Raw genomic sequence first — 13,104 nt, 5'->3', positions numbered from 1 at the left:
GCCATCCCCTTGCTCTGTGGCCTTGGATAAATGACATGGCCTCACTAAGCTTCATTTTTTTTCATCAGGGAATGGGAATACTAAAGAGTCACGAGACTTTTGTTAAATAATGTATTTAAAGCACAATGCTAGGCATATTATAAGTTCTACTTAAGAATGTGTTTTGGGATGTAAAGAACATCACCAGGGCCAACCACCGTTTCATAACCAACCACGTTCTGGAAATGTGGGATTGGGGCAGGGGGATATTGAAAATATCTACCTCAGGGTTATTGGGTTAATTGAAACAATGTCTATAAAGCTTTAGCACAGTGCCTGGCAAGCACTTAATAAATGGCTGTGGTGGTGGTTGTTAAAAAAAAAAAAAAAAGAATGTGTTTTGCCTTTTCCTCTACTCTCCTTTCTCTACACTAAAGAAAAAATGTAATACAATCTTGGAAGAATAGTCAGAGAGATTTCCCAGGTTTCATCAGCTAATCCTATGTTAGTAATACAATGCCTGTAATATGATACTAATGGTAGAGAAGGTATACGTCCACATTTGCTAAAATAGATGAAGGCTACACTTTGCACTGTAAAATCCGCTGTCAGGACTTCGAACTTGTTCTCCAATCCCTCGTTTCTGACACAAAACAGGCCCTTGATACATATTTTCTCAATGAGTGAACTAAACAGCAGTATTTAGTGTCTTCTAAGGCACACAGCTACAACCCCCAGAGTAGGGCATCTTCAGATGCTATCAGACTCCAACCCTTCATCTTTATCTATGTGTCCTCTTCACTATAATTCTTCTAATTGTATGCTTTTGTGATATGGATACTCTTAAAATTGAACCAATTCTGGATTCTCAGCCACACTGTATTATAAAATAAAGCATTATACTTTTAAAGTCACTTCAAACCCACATATTATTATGCCAACTCTTTGAGAAGAGTTTTTATTATATCCATTTGAGCCTGTGAAGGGGAAGAGCAATGTTCAGGACTATACGCTACATTCCAGAGAATCCCTGGAAAGATAGTTCCAAACACTGTCTTTGCTTTATGAGCTATTGGTGGAAGAGTAAAATCTCGTGAGAGTCACCTTCATCATTTAGTAGAAGCTCTGGGAGAGCTGTGTCAAGAATAGTATAGCTATAATATGAATGAACTTGAGGACATTATGCTAAGTGAAATAAGCCAGATACAAAAGCCAAATGCTAGGTGATTCTACTTAGGTGAGATACTAGCAGTAGCCAAATAGTCACATTAATAGAGATAGAAAATAAAATCATGGTTTCCAGAGGCAAAGGGGAGGAAGATCATGATTTGTTGTTTAATGGGTACAAAATTTGGGGTTGATGGGTACAGCATTTTGGATTAATGAGCATAGGGTTTCCATAATGGATGGTTTGACGATAGCACCACCTTAGTAATGTATTGAATACTACTGAACCATTTTCTTACAATTGGTTACATTGATACATTTTATGTTATGTTGTATTGTACCACATTAGAAAAAAATGGCATGGCTACTGACTTTTCAATGTAAAATGTTTTAAAGAGCTCTGGGGCATCAGGAATCTAAGGTCTTCAGGGACAGATACTGCAATTTCAGAGCCAAGAGGCTGGAAGGCCATTGGGGTGTGGGGTGATAGGCTTAATCAGTTTAGACTGGGCTATCTATTCCCAATGTCTTGCAGAAGGCAAGGCCATGCACACATGCTGCAGTGTTTGCACACTTTCTCTGCCACCTCCTCCTCCCCAATCTCTTCCTTTGCAAAGAAGGCAGTCCCCACCCCTTCTATAGTCTCTTCTCAGCATTTGTAATGCACAAGATGCCTTGCATTTGAAAAACAGACTTTCCATCTCCATATGACAATATGAAACTCTGTGTTGGGTTTGCATTTCTTAATTAGGTGCTTGTCATTGTGTATTCCATAGAGGCACGTATAAGTAAACAGTCATAGACCTTTGAATAAATTTATTGGTTTTATTTATGTTTCTGTGCATAAAAATCTATAATTACCAGGTACAGCCTCAGTATAACTGGTATTTAATGACAATTACTTTTTGTTACCATAGAAATGAGTCCAAAGTAGTTACCCATAATTTCTCATTTCCCAAACCTCACACATGCTGAATTGCAATATTACCATAGTAATTGCCTATTAGTCATCATAAAATACGCAGTTACCCAAAAGATAGCAGGATGCTGTGAAATTTCTCATCTTCAGAAAACCTCAGTGCTTCTTGGGAGTGTGGAGGTGGGGGAGAGGAACAGATCTCGATGGGTGGTGCAGAAATGATTCTGCTTTATAGCCCGGCCCTACAGGCCTCGTGGTGGAAATGGATGCCGTACGATCTGCAGACGCAAACCATCGATACATGGCTCAGCCCTGGCAAGCCTTATGTAGCAAAGGATGCTTCCCTGCAGTAAATCCAATTTTGCTAAGGTTTGTTGAGGGCTTGCTGGGTGCAAGGCCCTGTGCTGGGCCTTGGGGAAGCAGAAGGAAATCAGAGACAGCCCTTACCAGTAAGAAGCCAGTGTTTGTCCTCAAAGCTGGAGCCTGCTCACTGTACTGTACACTGTGCGTATCATCTCACTCCATCCTCACAGGAGCCCCATGAAGGAGGTAGTGTGATAGCCCCACTTCTTGCCCCAATTTCCCCAGAACAAAGGTTCAGAGCAGGTTTATGAAGCCACTGAAACCCACCCTCAGTTTCAACCTTGTGCTAAAATGCCTCTGTCTCTTCAAGCAGGTAATACATCCTTCTCACTAGGAGCAATGAGTTTTTAAAGGATGAAAGATGTACAAGAATTTAGTAGACATAAAAGGGAGCTGAAGGGTGCAACAAAATGGCAATAAATGTAGCAAAGAAATACCAAGGGAAATATTTTCAATGTGCACATGTGCGCGTGCACACACACACACACACACACACACACACACACACACACACACGCCTACCACTCCCACCTCAATATCCAGAGGAAGAGACATTTTATTTTATTTTATTTTATTTTTTGTTTATTTTTTTTTTTTTGGCAGTACTGGGGATAGAACCCAGGGACATTGTACCTCTGAGCTATACCCCCAGTCCTATTTTTTTAGTCTTTTTAATTTTGAAACAGGGTCTCACTGAGTTGCGAAGGGCCTAAGTAGCTGAGGCCATCGGCGAACTGTGATCCTCTGGTCTCAACCTCCCGAATGCTGGGATTACAAGTGTGTGCCACCATGCCCAGCTAAGAAGAGACATTTTAAATTGACTACTGTAGACTAGAATGTAAAATCAGCTAGGTAAAATGTAAAGTAGGTGTCAGTGTTCTATTTGCTCAATGACAGCTTAAAAATGGCATGATTTTATCAAGCCAGAAATGGAAAACAAAGACCCACAACCAAGTGTCGCCCAGCTGAGAATCTGCCTGCCCCTCTTAGACTGTGTCTCTCTCTCCACCTCAGTCATGCCCCACTCCATGTGCCCCCTCACAGCATCATGCAGAGATGCCTGGTCCAGGGCCTGCCCAGGGCACCGAGCCCCTCAGCAGCATCTTTCCCAGGGGCCCTGTCCTGGCTGGCCCACCTCCAGGCACTGCTGGCTCCCTCTCTTAAATCATCAAGTTCTGCTAATGCCATCCCTGATTGTTCTAGGGTTATTTACTTTCAGGCCAAACCCACCCCCTTGTAACTTTAACTCCCACCTTAAAGGATCACTGGGTCCAACCCATCTTCAGGGCAGCCAGCCCTTGGCCTTGTGCAGGTTGGGCCCCCACTCTTGCTCTCCCCCACTCCCTCCAACCCCCTTTGGCCCAGGTTCTCCAGGCTGAGCCTCCCCAGCCTCCCAGCATTTCCTGTGGAATCTCATAGCCCTTCCTCTCCCTGCCCTTCCTGCCGCCCTCCCAACAAACCTGCCCCCGTGCTTGTCATTGTCTGTCTTTGCAGCATGGTGTCTGGGCCTGAACAATTACGATAATGACAACAACGATGAGAGCTAACATCCATTGAATCTCCGGGACCTGCCACTGGTCTAGGCATTTTGCATATAGCGGTTTGTTTAAATTTTAGCAGAACTTTATCATCATTCTCATTTGGCAGAAGAGGAAGCTGAGGCACAGGTACTTTAGGCAACACCCTCGTGTTTCTAATTAGCGGAATAGGAGTAGAAAGGGGTTATCGCAAGCCTCATCCTAGGGATCATGCTCTGGCGACAGCCCACAGGCTCACTGCTTTCTGACATCAAGCTCTCCTCTACCTAAACCTTTAACTTAAGTTTTCCACTTGCATTTCTGTTAAGTTGCAACTCCCCCAACTTCTCTTAAAAACTTTAAGGAGCCTAAAACACAGGCAGGGCAAGAATCTCTCTCTTTCTTTGAGCAAATAAGAAAGGAGTCACAGAGAGGCTTAAGTGACTCTCTCAAGGTCAAACAGCTAGTGGGTTACATAGTTCAGTTGCAGCCATAGCTGAGTGACAGCAGGGGCCAGACAGGCCCTTACCTCCCAGAGACACTCTCTTGCTTTATGTAACTGAGTGATGTTCCAATGGAGGCTGAAAGGACATCGGGGCTGGCAGTGTAATCAGGTGTCTAACCCACAAGTGCACACCGCCAAAACCAATTATTCAAATGAGCTTCCCAGCCAGGTTCCAGGGAAAAGGCCAGATGGCTAGACGTCTGTGGGGGCCGCTCCCCATCCCTGTCCCTGCAAGCAGAGGAATAGCATTTCAAAGTTAGAGTTGATAGGAAGTTGATTTTAATAATTGATTCTGCAGTGAAGACAGGCCTCTGAGGAGACAGAAGCCCAGAATTAGTGGCTGGGGAGTCCAGAGGAGCTGAGCCATGCGTTGGAGTCAAGAACTCCATCACTTCTGGTCTTAGTTTCAAAACCACTGTCTGAATAGTGCTGGTTGCCAAAGTAAAATCCTCAGTGCCCCGGTGACCATCAGAAGGAGCCTAAGCTCTCAGGCTGGGGGCTCGAGACCTGCACACCAGAGGCCGCTGGCCGCCTGCCGGCCTCATCTCCACTGGCCACCTGACCCTTCTCGCAGAGTCCCTGCTCTCCAGTGCTTCCCGGGCTCTTTCCATGGGCACAAACTTGCCTGCTCTTGTTTACATCTGGCATTTGCGGGCACTCTGCCTCTGCCTAAGAAGCCTTCCAACCACACTATTTCTTTTCTGTCCTCTATTTTTCTTTTCTTATCACCCCCCTCCCTTCTGGCTTTCCTCTCTTTCTTTCCTCAGACATTCATCAAGCACATACTTTGTTCCATGCACTGGCGATTTGAGGTGGGCTGGGCTCCTGAGCCTGCCTCACAGTCCATAGTAGGGACAGCTGCCCTGGTGAAGGGGAGGCAGGGGTCTGGGGCCACAGAGTCACAGAGGAAGCACCCCTTAACCTAGCCTGGAGAATTGGGATGGGGGGAGTCAGAGAAAACCTGATGAAGGAGATAGATGAGAGATTCTGAAAGGAGTGGAAGTTGGTCAGGGGAAGAGAATGATACCATTCCAAACCAAAGAAATAGCAACAGCAAATAACAATAATGACAATGATAATAATAGGCAGCATTAGCTACACCTACACAGGCTGCCAGACAGTGTTCCAAGTGTTTTCTATGCATTATTCCACTGGAGATACACAGATGCTAATTCATCACTCACCCGTTGCCATTTTCATCCGATTGCCATTTTAGAAGGAGGTACAAGGATCAAAAAGATAGAGGTCAAAATATTACTTTTATTACTGGGAAAAGCAGGACTTAGAAGGCATGGTCTATATCCATGGCCAAAACTGGCCTCCTTTTACTTCATGCCACCTTTCCCATCAGCCCAAAGCAGAGCAGGAATGGAGCCACCTGGAGAAAGCACACCGTACAGCCCGAAGCAGGCCAGAGTGGACCTTTTCTGCTGCATCCCAGTTCCCAAAATACACATGCCTGGAGGGCTCGGCCCAACAGGTGCTGCTCTTTTTCTGAAGCTGACCAATCATATGGGTTCTATTCCCTCCCTCAAGAAAGGAATAGCAAGGCAATGGAGAAGGCAAAAGTCCCCTTTGGCGCTGAAAGCAAGGAGAGGTTCGCCCAACAACCACACGCACTATGAGGTGGCTCTCCACATTATCCACATGTTACAGATAAGGATGTTGATGAACACAGAGCAGTGAAGCCATTTGCCCAAGGTCTCACTGTTTATAACAGGAGATCCAGGAGTGAAACCCAGAGAGCATACTTGTAGCCCAAGCCTCTGAGCCGAGCTGCTTGAGCCCAGGAGTGTTGGGAAGAGGGAACGTTGGGGGCTGTGCCATTGCCTGGAGTGGCCGATGCTGTGGTCAGCGCCACAGCCTCCATCCATCTGTTGCACAAAGGCAGCAGAGGCTGAGGTGCAGCCCAGGCTTGCCAGGCCTTGAGGCTCAGTGGAGTCGCATCAGCCTGCAGGAGGAGCGCCTTTGTGCAATTGGCTCAGAAGCCCCATAACATGCTCTGCCTGGTGCACAGATTGGTCCCATGGTGTAAGTAGAGTAGGACTAAGTGGGAACTAGATTGTGGATGGCTCTGAACAGCCGGCCAACAGCAGACTAACGTGTGCAGCACATATCTCAAACTAAGCCATGTCCTCAGCATTTTAAATGTCCAGCCTCATTTAATCCTTAAAGCAACCCTCTGAAGGAAGCAAAATCTTCCCTCTTTTGGATGAGGGCTGAGGTACAAAGAGGTCCAGTCACAAAGCAAACATGCAGTGAAGCCAGGATTTTACCAGGCGGTGTGGCTCCATGCCGCCTTTGGATTCGGCTTCAGAACTGGTGCCAGGAGGCCCCCCAGCTCCCAGATCTTGGGAAGATGTAAAGAGCTTCTTCCCCGTGCATCTCTCCTGCCTTTTGCCACCTAAGAGATCTCAATAGCTAATGTCTTGTCTTAGGGCCAGTGAGGTCCTATGAAAATGTCCTCCCTCGGGCCTCTTAAAAAGGAGCAAACTCCTGTCATTGTTTTTACGGAGAGAAAAATTAGCCATTGGTTCTGGAAGGGACTTTCAGCCATTACCTTGAATTGCTGCGTGACCTTGGAAGCACCTTCACTTCTCTGGGCCTCAGCCTCCCCATCTCTGAGGTGTGGGAATCACAGTTGACGGGACCTGGTGTCCTTCCAGGTAGCCACTGGCTCTAATTGTTGAGTTGCAATGCAGGAGAGGCCTGAGCTCAGTGTTTGTTGCTACTAAGGAAGAGAGAGGAAGGAGGGAAGAAGACCCCCTGAGCTCATGCTGTGCACAGGAAGAGGAAGGCACTCTGCCGAAATTTCTCCTTAGCTGGGCCTGGTAGTGCGCACCTGTAATCTCAGCATGTGGGAGGCTGAGACAGGAGGATCACAGGTTGGATGCCAGTGTCAACAACTTAGGCCAAAATTAAAAAGAACTGGGGGTGTAGCTCAGACATAGAATACCCCTGGGTTCAACCCTCAGTAGAAGAAGAAGAAGGAAAAAGAGGAGGAGGAGGAGAAGGAGGAGGAGGAGGTGGTGGTGGTGGTGGTGGTTTTCCTTTCCTACTACTAGAAATAATTACTGGGAGACAGAGCTCTAGGATGTGTAGGGTTGAAGACGATCTGTTTTCCAGGTATGATCTGAGCACCTCCTCCCCAGTCTATCACCTTTCCAAAGGCCACCATTCAAGGGTAAGACCTTGCTAAGCTTTGGAAGTGGGAAAGCCCAGAGTGCTGATGCTGGCTTGGCTATGACCGAGGGGGCTCACATGAATGAGCGGTTTGCTCACTGCCCAGAGGTCCTTGGTCAAGGGGCCAGTGGGGGCTGTGACTCTGCTCCTAACCCACTGCCTGAGCAGAGCAAGGGGCTTCATTTTATAGTTCCCCCATCCAGAAGTGGCACCTATTTTTAACTGGTCGTCCTAGAGAAGGGCGTCTTTTACCAATCTGCATATAGATACCTTTCATGCTCGTCTCTCTCTCATTGGAGACTTTGTGTCCCTCATTTAAATAAACCTGCACCCATTCCTTACCCTGCATGAAGGATGGGCCTTCTGTCAGGACTTCAAAGCAAAAGTAAAATGTCCAAGGACGTAGGCTGAGAGTCAGCAGGCTGGGTTCAAGTCTGACACTTGTCCTTGCCGAATCCTGGACAAATTCCTTAACCCTCTGAGCCTCTGTTTGTGCAGGTCAGCTGAGAGTGAGCTGTTTAGCAGACACTGCACTAACATCAGACACTTAGTGGGAGTGAGAGAGATTCAGTCTCTGCCCTAAGAGCTCTTTGAAGATCTTTGAGCCAGCAGATGAATTTGTCCAACGTCACAAAGCTATTTGGTAGCAGATTTAGGACTCAAACCCAAGTCCTTCTGGCTTTGAAGTCTATGTTCTCATCCATCTTCCTCTTTTTCTTCACACTCCTGAGTACAGAGACTTCCTTGTGATTATCTAAGAAGGGGTGCAAGGGAAATGCTTTAAATGTCTTGGTGGTGGTGAGGAGTAGATACATTTTGATTACCTAGTGTCTGGTACAAAGCACACTGCCTCCGAGGACTGCGCCACAGAGCCCACCTACCTGCTGAGTGCTTTGCAGGAGCCCATGACCACAGATTTTCTTGTATTTTGACACCAGCCAATCAATAGAGCTGGAAGGTGCCTTGGGCCAAGGGCAATTGGATCCCAACCTTTTTGTAGCATTAAATAAAGCAATATTTATTTTGCTTTTGGTGCAAATATACTTAATCTAATCCAGCTGAAAAACTGCTGTGTTGGGGGGGGCAACTGCATGCGTGACCCACACATCTCTGCCTGTCAATGCCAAGGCTCCCTGGAGTATGCGGCCTCACGATGCTCAGGGTGTGATTGATCTGGAGCCGCTCCGCTGCCTTTTTCTCTCTTCCTTAGAGCAGATGAAAAGAAATCATAAGGAGGGGGAACTGAAATCATTGCTGTCAGCCTGGCTACCATTGCTGCAACAGGGACGAGGCATGACATCTCCCACAAGACGGAGCTATTTATTTGCTATTTAGACCAGGACAGGTACAGCAGACAAATGAGTCACTTAGTGTCCCACCAGCAGATCACAGAGTCGCACAGATGGGTGGAAGGACCTCAAGGGATGACTGTGGACCATCCTGGTATCAAGAAGAACTGCATTTGAATTCCAGCTCTATTTACTAGTAGAAGTAACCTTTACAAGGTCAAATCCTCCTTGGATTTTATTTGCTGATTTATAAAATAAGGATAAATAATAGCTACCTCCTTTAATTACTGTGAATGTGTTTAGTGTTTAACAGATGCTTACTTTTCAAAACACAGCCGTACGTTGCCTAACAAGGGTAATGCATTCTGGGAAATGCATCCTTAGGTAAATCTGTCATTGTGCAAACATCATGGAGTGTACTCTCAGGAACTAAGATGACTTCATGGTCACTAGTTGTCTCTGGGACCACTGTGTGCAGTCATTGAAATGTTGTTATACTGTGCATGACTACAGGTCTGCAAGTCATAGCCTAAGCCCCATTTGCAAACCTGTAGAGTATTTGTTCATGCATTTGTGCATCTATTAACTCACTCACTCACTCATTTATTTAGCAGATATATTGAACCTTCTCTATTCTGGATCTATAGTAGATAATGTAGGAATAGGGCTGAGAAGGAGGTGGAAAAAGAGGGAGAAAAGGAAGAGGAAGGAGGAAGGGGGCAAGGAGAAAAGGACGAGGGTACTTCCAACCGAAGAGGAAGAAATTATATAGTATGCAGTCATATAAACTGCCCCCACATATTTGCACTTTCTAAAATTGTCCTAATGGCAAGTGTTCTAGCCCATTAGTGCCAGAAGTAGCCCCCATTCCTGTCAGAAGATTAATCTTGATTTTGAGCTCATGCAAAAATTTCTTCTTTAAGATAAATAACAGAATAGAAGAACACAGAGGAGACAGAGATCCAGGGGAGAGACCCAGACTTTCTCACTCAGTGACTAAACTGGTGATCACAGGAGCGTGAACCTGACCTCTGGAGGTCACCTCGCCCATTTCTCTGCCATCAGCCAGATGTTTCTTTGTCCTGAAACCACTGAACACAAAGAACGTGCACCGGCCTTGGCCTCCTCAACACAAACAGCATACGAGGAGCCTACTAGAAGCAATATAGTCTAGCCATTCTGACTCCTTAGCTCTGTGCAGGCCACATTCTCTACCTGGAGTGTGCTCGGAATCTGCTCTTCTGTTTTGACTCCCACATGGAGCCCACATAAATACCAAATTTTGAGAAATGTATGCAATTAATGTTAAGATATTGGTAACCCTTGCCCAATTGGCGTTTCTTTTTTTAATATCAGTATCAACCTCATTCCCAGCTTAACTTTATTGGAAATATGTTTCCTTCAGACATATATTCCTCCAAACTCCTGGACTAACATCCAGTTATTGGTGATTTTGAATCATATAATGAAGCCAGTTGTGTTGGTACATGCCTGTAATCCCAGTACTTGGGAAGATGAGACAGGAGGATCACAGGTTTGAGGCCAGTTGCAGCAATTTAGTGAGACCTTTGGTAACCTAGTGAGAACTTGCTTCAAAATAAAATAGGGCTAAAGGGTCTACCTCAGAGCCTCAGGGATATAATACCCCTAGGTTCAATCTCCAGGACAAAAATTTTAAAATGTATAATGAAAAAGCTGAAAGAGACCTCAGGAGTAAAGCATAGCAGGTTTGTTTTACAAAGCACAGCACAGAACACATGCAGAGGAGGTGGCCTTCCCACAGTGGTGTGCACAGTGGAGCTGGGTCCTATAACTTTGCCCATTAGCCAAGGTTCATGCATCTTTTCTAAGATGTCTTGTTCAGTTGTGTATGCAACTACTGGTAGACCAATTGCCATTAGAAGCATCCTTTAAAAATCAGCTGACAGAGTGCCCATGCAAGCACTACTCCTTGAAGAGTTCCACAGATGCTCTAGCTCCTGAAGCGCTCTCGGGGCTTTTGAGGATTGAAGTTCCTTTAAAATCATCAGTCACACTCAATTTTCATTAGCAGACTGGATCAGGCAGTTGATCCTTCAGGATCTCTTACTTCTAACACTTTTCCTGTAGTTTTTTGTTTGTTTTGTGGTACTGGGATTCAACCCAGAGACATTCTACCTCAGAGCTGCACCTCCAACCATTTTTTTATTTTATTTTGTTTGTTTTTGTATTTGAAATAAGCTCTCCCTAAGTTGCTGATGCTAGTCTTGAGCCTGCAATCCTCCTGTCTCAGACTCCGCACATGCCACTGAATTTGTTTTTTTCTTTAGTATTGAATTTCACATTTTTTTAGTTGAAGAAGCTTCCTGGAAGCAACATAGCCAAGGAGCAGACTGTGGGGCCCAGGGCCAGGTTTCTCTCTGTACCCTGTGAAATATGGGATATATGTGTGGCCTTGAAGGAAGAGCTTACTGGCCCTGGCCCTCAGCACTCCCACTTGGAAAATGGAGTTCACTTGAGTGGCTGGATGATTCTGAGAAGTAGATCACGCAAGATCGGAAATGTTCATCTGAGAACTATGTGTTCAGCATCTAACCATGATCTAGCCTCTTCGTCAGGCACAGGTATACAGTAACTTCACAATCCAGAAGGGAAGATAGACTCAACAGTTACTATATGTTGTGCTGTTGCCATCCTGGTGGGCAGCAATATTTGCCGCAGGAGCAAAGGAAAAGCACTTGTCCCCCATTTGAAGAGAGCACAAATTCCCCTTCACTTCCTGGAGGAGGTGATATTTAGGCTTGGACAATTTCAATGATATCACAGTTATCACCATGGCTGCTATCATCATTTACTTTTATTGATTCAAGTTCACTATGTCTGAGGATTTTGCAGGGTCATTTACATACATTAGTTCATGTACGCAATCCAGAAGGTCATGGTTGTTATTCTCATTATATATATGATAAAACAGAAGCCCGGAGGGGCTTTAAAAATAATTTTTATAAAGGTCACATAGCTGGTAAGGAGCACAGCCAAAACTAAAACCTAATTATGAGTCCCAAAGCCCCTGATCTCCACACTATAACCTCACTGTTCTGTGCAGCTTCTGTGGGGAAGGCTGAGAAGTTACTGGAAGACAAATTTCAGCTACAGAGGATGAAAAGTTTCTTCATGGAGTGGTTCAACAATGAGATAAGCTACCTGGAGAAGTATTGAGTTCCAGGTCACCCGGGTATCCTCAAGCTAGATCACAAAGTAGAAGGAACTGGCTCCTCTGGCTTCCGTGGTAAAAGAAAAGGGACAGCTATGGCCTTGTAATATAGAGGGCCAAATTCTTCCTGCTCCATCCCCATCCTTATTATCTAATAACAGGGTTAGATGCTTGGCATTCTCCAAAAAATATGGACAAGTGTCCACTATACTTAAGAGGGAATGGAGCATACATTAAACTCAGATCTGCCTGATTCCCTGACTGGAAGAAGAGATAAGAGGTCCTCCCTGACCATGCTGCGCACTGCAACCTCCTCCGGGATGCAAAACTAGTAGTCTGTGTCACTCATGAATGACATAGCACAAAAGTATAATAAAGTTCAATAAAACAACAACATAACATGTTTGAGCTACTATTCTATGCCAGGACCTGGGCTGTAAGTTTGTTACATGCATTATATCCTTTAATATTCACAACATTGTCCTGAATTATAAATGGACATAAATTTGTGAGCATGTCTTTGTTCTCCTATTAGACTATCTCTTGAGGGATGGAGACATCTTTTATCACTGAGTCTATTCCAGCAACATGACCAGGGAGCTTGGTGTATAGAAAGTTGTCAATAAAACTGTAATAATAAATTGTTGTATTTGACTCCTGGTTCATCCTTATTCCGTAAACCAGTCTCCCCTCCTTAATTTAATTAACATTCTCAAAGTCAGAGAGCTTGGTCTAAACTGGCTGTTCCATAGGAAAGAATGGACACAAATACTGCCCAATGCTGGGTCTGAAGCCCGCTCCACCATGTGGAGTGGAGGAGTGTGTTCCTGGGTGTTTGTGGTCTCCCTTCCTCAATCACCCCCCAGAGTAGAAGTATATTGTAGGCAAGAACATCTAAGAACTGCATATATAAGTCTGAAAATCAAGACACTAAGGGAATGTTTTCTTCTTGAAAGACAGTTTAGTGTAGTCAGAGGAGCGCAGAGGAA

General features: G+C 45.1%; 1 protein-coding gene across 1 annotated transcript in view; it reads left to right on the top strand.

Moving 5' to 3' along the window:
• AGBL4 (AGBL carboxypeptidase 4) overlaps positions 1–13,104 on the top strand; it is a gene marked incomplete at both ends in the record, with an annotated part of 1,136,473 nt that overhangs the window by 1,030,907 nt on the left and 92,462 nt on the right.

This window comes from Muscardinus avellanarius, assembly GCF_963383645.1.
Source record: "Muscardinus avellanarius genome assembly, chromosome: 3".
Taxonomy (NCBI): domain Eukaryota; kingdom Metazoa; phylum Chordata; class Mammalia; order Rodentia; family Gliridae; genus Muscardinus; species Muscardinus avellanarius.
Note: the sequence above shows the minus strand (reverse complement) of the source record. Positions and strands in the feature narration are given on the sequence as shown.